Here is a 6,000-nt window from a genome sequence, read left to right on the forward strand (position 1 = left end):
TGTGCTAATGCAGGTGTCAGGGACTGATTTAGGTGATGAATGTACAACTATGTAATGGTACTGTAAACAATCGAAAGTACGATTTGTTTTGTATGACTGCATGGTATGTGAATATATCTCAATAAAATGATGATTAAAAAAAAAAATGTAGCTTATGAGGGGTGACAATGGGATTGAGAAAGCCATAAGTACCACACTCCCCTTGGTCTAGTTTATGGATGGACGCCTAGAAAAATAGGGGAAGGAAACAAACAAACAAACAGACAGACAAAGGCACCCAGTGTTCTTTTTTACTTTAATTGCTCTTTTTCACTTTAATTATTATTCTTGTTATTTGTGTGTGTGTGGTAATGAAGGTGTCAGTGATTGATTTTGGCGATGAATGTACAGCTATGTAATGGTACTATGAACAATCGAATGTACGATTTGTTTTGTATGACTGCGTGGTATGTGAATACATCTCAATAAAATGAATATTAAAAAAAAGTATATATAACAAGGTCAGAGAGTAGCAGGTGCTATGAAGAAAAATGAAGCAGATTAAAGGGACGGAGAGTGATGAGGGGCTGTTTCAGAAGTGTGGTTAGGGAGGGCCTCTCTGTCCAAGTGGCACTGAGCCGGGATGAACTGGGGGAGCCAGTCACATGGACATCTCAGGAAGAGTCATGCAGTAAAAAGGAACAGCAAATGTGAGGCCCTGAGTCAAGGACCAGCAAGGAGGTCAGTATGGCTGCATGACAGTGAGGGAGGAGAAAGGTGGTAGGAAATAGAGTTGGAGAGAAAGGCAAGGGCCATGACATTGTGCTTTATAGGCCAGGGAAAGGGCTTTCGATATTATTCTCAAAGTGTATGAGAACCCACTGCAGGGTTCTGAGCAAGAGAGCCACATGATCTGATTTCCATTTTCAAATAATCATTCTGACAGCTGTGTGGAGAGTCGTCTTCTGGGTGCAGGAGGACCAAGAGTGGATGCATGAAACAGCTAGGTCAAGGAGTGAGGTGATGGCATCTTGGGTGATGAAATGCAAGGCAGTCTTCCATTTTCCCACAGAGAAGATCTTCAAAAAAATATTCTGGCTGCCTTGAACATACCATTTCTAGAATCTTTATGAAATAGTCAAAGGTTTACTTACAACAATTAACATATTAATTTCATTCACATTCATATTTAAGGGAGATCTACATGATAATATATCAATCTAGAAAAATTGCTTATTTATCAATCTCACATTACATGAAGTAATTTTACTTAAACTCATCACAAGCATGTTTGACATCAGTGTCTTTATAAAACCACTTTTTGGGCCACTTCACATAGATTTCCAGGGCATACCATCTTAACTTCCACCCAGGCCTTTTTAAAATCCACTAAATCATTTCTCCCAAGCCACAAGTACTCATTGGTAAGGATTCAGATTTTAAAGAGCACTTTCATCAGAAGGTGGGTCCCTGGAAGGCAGCAAGGTTGTTCTGTTAACTACTGTACCCTCCAATACCTAGAGCAAAAGTTGGCAAAATACAGCCTGTGGGTCAAATTTGGTCTGCCACCTGCTTTTGTAAATAATGTTTTGTTGTAACATAGCAATGTCCACTCATTTATGTATTATCTTTGGCTGCTTTTGCACTACAATGCCAGAGTTGAGCAGTTGTGGCAGAGATTGTATAGCCTGCAAAGACTAAAATATTTACTATCTGGTCCTTTACAGAAATAGTTTTCTAATTGTTGGTCCAGAGCATTGCCTAGTACATAGTAGGCACTCAATAAATATTTGTTATTGACTGAACTATAAGGCAATTCCCTGTTTTATGAAGAATAATTTAGAAAAAAAAGGGGGGGAAGCTTTATACTCTACCGTATTTGTAGAATTCGTCTTCAAGCGCCCTCCACACTGGCCCCTTCTAGTGCTTTTTTTTACACACTAAGTGGTACAAAAGCCTCTCTAATTCTTAACAGAGCAGTCTCCAAGGTACCTCTCCTTCCTTCAGCACCACGAACAGCTCTAAAGATGTCACTTCTCTCCTCTGTGCCTCCATTTTCCAAAACTTGAAAACAGAGAGTTTGTGGAATTTGTGGGTCAAGTGTTTTTAGAGAAAAGGTACTGCAGTGGGAGTATTTGACTTTTATCAGGAAAGAGCAAAGGGGCAGGAGTGTGGGAAACCAACACTCATGGAGAGATAGAAAGGCCAGTCGGCAGTGAGAGCCAGTCAAAAGAAGGCCTGTGGGGAGAGAGCATCTTCTGAAAAGGGTCCTATTTCTCCATGTTTTCAAGCCACTCTTATAAGAGCGTGCTTGAAAGGGGTACTGAAACCCTGTTCCTGTCCATGTCAAAAACCAATGCAGAAAATTTTCTGCTCTTTATAGGGTCCGCAGGTTCTTTCAGAAAAGAGTTTCCGCCGAGGTTCCTCTGTAAAGGTTTTCAGGTAAATAAGCACAGCCAGTCACTTGTTGACAGTGGCACTGCTGGATATAAAATCACCTGAAAAAAATTCCAAGCAAGAAAAGTGACAGAACAATGGTTGTTTTATTTCTTTTTTTAGAGCAATGCAGAAATCACCTCCGTCTGTTGAGAGAATATCTAGTGTTAGCAGGCAGAGAATCTACATTTTTTTTTTTTTTGGCATTGTAAGGACTCAAAAAATTCTGTTTCCCCTATTCTATTTTGTCTTCTGCCACCTCAAAAGAAGTGAAGAGGAAGCTCAGAAAGTATGCTGAAACCCTTTTAAAGTATTTTAGCAACAATTTTTGCAAGAGGACAGTCCTAGGAGTGATTGTGTTTAGCCTGAAATATCCTTGGAGGCAGTGAAGAGAAGCTGTGAGGGCTTTTGCTGCCAAGCTTGAAAACCTGGAGGCACGGCCCAGCCCAGGAGCAACTCGCCTCTGAGAGAAACTTCAGAGTGCGTGAGAGAGAAGCCTTCTATCAAAGCCATGGCTGGTAAAGGAACCTGGCTTTCCTCATTATAAACTGTTACATGAAGGTGCTGAAAGAATTAACTGAGATAATAAATATGACTGCACGCATGGCAAAGTAGGCCACCTTAGTGTGGGCCCCCCCGATGCAGATCCCAAGACAAGGTGCTAGTAGTGTATTTGGGAGGTACAGGAAACACCAGGAGAGTGAGGAAGTGAGACCAGAAAGGAAGAAAGTCAATAAAAGTCTGCTATGAAGCCAGCTATGACTGTGGGAGATTGGAACTTAATCCAGGGAGAAACTCTGGGACACAGTGTAAACAAAAGCTTCTGGGTTACCCTGCTCAAGGTGCAAGGGTGATGGGGTCAGTGACTGATTGACAACTGCTAGGGGTGGGAGGAGACGTTAATTCCCCCAGAAGTTAACTCCCTCCCTGGGTTCAGTCAGTGCCTTCAGGCAAAGAGATGCAGGGACTGCCAGTTGCAAGTGGCTGAAACACCTTTATATGTTGTCTTAGTTTCCTGGTCCACTATGACAAATACCACACAATATGTTGACTTAAACAACAGGAATTTAGTCTCTTGATTTTGGAGGCTATAAGTCCAACATCAAATATTGGCAGGACTCACTTTCTCCCAGAGTCTGTAGCTTTCTGGCAATTCTCCACCACATGGTCACCTCTCTTTCCTTGTGTCTGCTCCTCTGATTTCTGCTAACTTCTGGCTTCTACTTCCATGTCCAATTTCTTTCACTTTAAAAAGGATCAAGTCAGCCCTCATTGAATTGGCCACTGTAACTAAAAACAGCATCTGTAAAGGTCCTATTTACAAATGGGTTTACATTCACAGGACCTGGAGTTAGGACTTGAACATGGCTTTATGGAGGACATGATTCAATCCCCAACACATGGGGAGTTCCCACAGATATTGGTGGCACACCAACAAGCATCTGCTACATAGCTTCTCAGTAAACGTTTCCTCTCATTTTTCCTTGCCCACATGCTCCTCCTTCATATGCTTGGAAACAAGAAATTCCCTGCCACATTCACAGTGCCCATTATCTTTTGAATAGACTTCCCACATCTGGGGAAATCTTTACATTGTGAATCAAACCTTTCCAAAGTAAAACACAAATGCCAGGCCTCCCTTGCAGCTAGGACACAGGCATGAGATTTAGATTCTGCAAATCAGGCACACAAAGGGAAAACTGTGCTTTGGAAGTATACAATATATGAAACAGGCCTGCTGAGGAACTTCCCTTGTTCCTGGAGAAAGGAGTGGCAGAGACATCCAGTTTTGGATGGTGAAGGAAGCAGCATTGGTGGTGGCTTTATGGTAGTTCAAGGTAGAATTGCTGGCACAGAAGTGGCATCAGGGCTGGTGGCTGCAGCAGTTGCAGAAACTTTGCTCAACAGCTTCAGAGGTTTTCCATCGGGCCAGTTTTTGCAGTTTGGTGCAGATGATGCTCCTAGAAACTTGACATCAAGTGTGTTTCTCCAGCCTTTTAATGTCCTTTATATTTCTCACTTAAATTAGCCAAAGTTTATATGTTGTTCACAACTAAGACAGTGACTGATACAGGCGGAAAAAACTGAAGGCAAAGGACACAGTATTAAATGGTGTATAAATCATTTTATAAAAGCATAAAGAAAACTGAAGAAGCCATTTGGTCTCTCCTCTACCTTATAAAGAGGGTTACCTGTATGCCATCTCAAACAAGACAGTTTTCAGGTCTCCAGGGAGAAAAGCTTATACAGCCCAAAGAGGTACATAATTCCAGGAACTTACAACATCCAATGCCAGAAAGTGCTACCTCAGAAATCAAAGAGATACAAGAACTGTTCAAAGTCATTTAAAAGAAAATGTACTTAAATCACCCAAATTTGCCTTTAATGGCTTTAATTTTATTATAAATGGAGCTGCCAACTGCCAAAAATTAGGGAATCATCATCTTCATTTTTCCCAGTTAATGGGAGTCAGGCAAAGACTTGAGAAGAGACAGAGATATAAATTTTATATTTAATATAAAAGAAAGCTACTTCTACATCACACTGGCATGAAAAGCACTTGTTTTCAAAACATAGCTTACTGTCAGTTCCCCCTCTACAACCAGTCTTTTAGGCTAAATGAGGCTGTCAGGAACATGTCCTCAAGTCTACAGATCAAAAGTCAACAGGAGACACGAGTGGCCAGGCCCAGCCGCAGCCACAGCAGCAGCCACCGCGGCGGCACAGAGGGGCCAGACACAAAGAGAGGGGCTGTTTGCGAGGTGGGGTGGGGAGTTCACTATATCGGATGATGATTCAAGAGCGAGCACTAGCTCCTCATCTTTGCCCTCCAACCAGCAAACAGAGAAAGAAGCAAACACCCCCAAGAAGAAGGAGAGTAAAGTCAGCATGAGCAAAAACTCCAAACTCCTGTCCAGAGGATTCAGAAGGAACTGGTGGACATCACTTTAGACCCTCCACCTAAATGCATTACTCATCCCAGAGGTGATAATATCTATGAATGGAGATCAACCATTCTAGGGCCTTCAGGATCCGTGTATGAGGATGACATATTCTTCCTTGATAGCACTTTTACAGCAGAACATCCCTTCAAATCTCCAAAGGTTACATTTCAGACAAGAATCTATCACTGTAATATTAACAGTCAAGGAGTTATTTGCTTGGACATATTGAAAGATAATTGGAGTCCAGCACTAACCATTTCTAAAGTCCTCCTTTCTATCTACTTCTTACAACTGTAATCCTGCCGATCCCTTGGTGGGAAGTATTGCCACACAGAGCAGAACATGACAGAATGGCCGGACAGTAGACCAAGAGATACACTACATAAATTGGGTTTTCACAATTCTTATACTATTCATCACAAAAGAGAGCTGCTTATGACTTGGGGTGGGGGTGGGAGAGAGTTGTAAAGAGTAGGGTATTTCTATAGCTTATTATTCAGTCTTATTTCCTAAGATTTTGTTGTAGTTTAAGGCATCTTGCTATAGTAGACAGAATTGGTAATAGCATCTTTTAAAACCGTCATAAGTTCTACAATATTAGCTGAAATGTAGTATAGAAAAGAATGTACATTTAGACATT

At 41.5% G+C, this 6,000-nt stretch overlaps 1 pseudogene; it reads left to right on the forward strand.

Annotated features, from left to right (window-relative positions):
* The first annotated feature begins 5,034 nt into the window (after positions 1-5,034).
* On the forward strand, positions 5,035-5,746 carry LOC119532790 (annotated as a pseudogene).
* The last annotated feature ends 254 nt before the right edge of the window (positions 5,747-6,000 follow it).

This window comes from Choloepus didactylus, chromosome 4, assembly GCF_015220235.1.
Source record: "Choloepus didactylus isolate mChoDid1 chromosome 4, mChoDid1.pri, whole genome shotgun sequence".
NCBI lineage: Eukaryota > Metazoa > Chordata > Mammalia > Pilosa > Megalonychidae > Choloepus > Choloepus didactylus.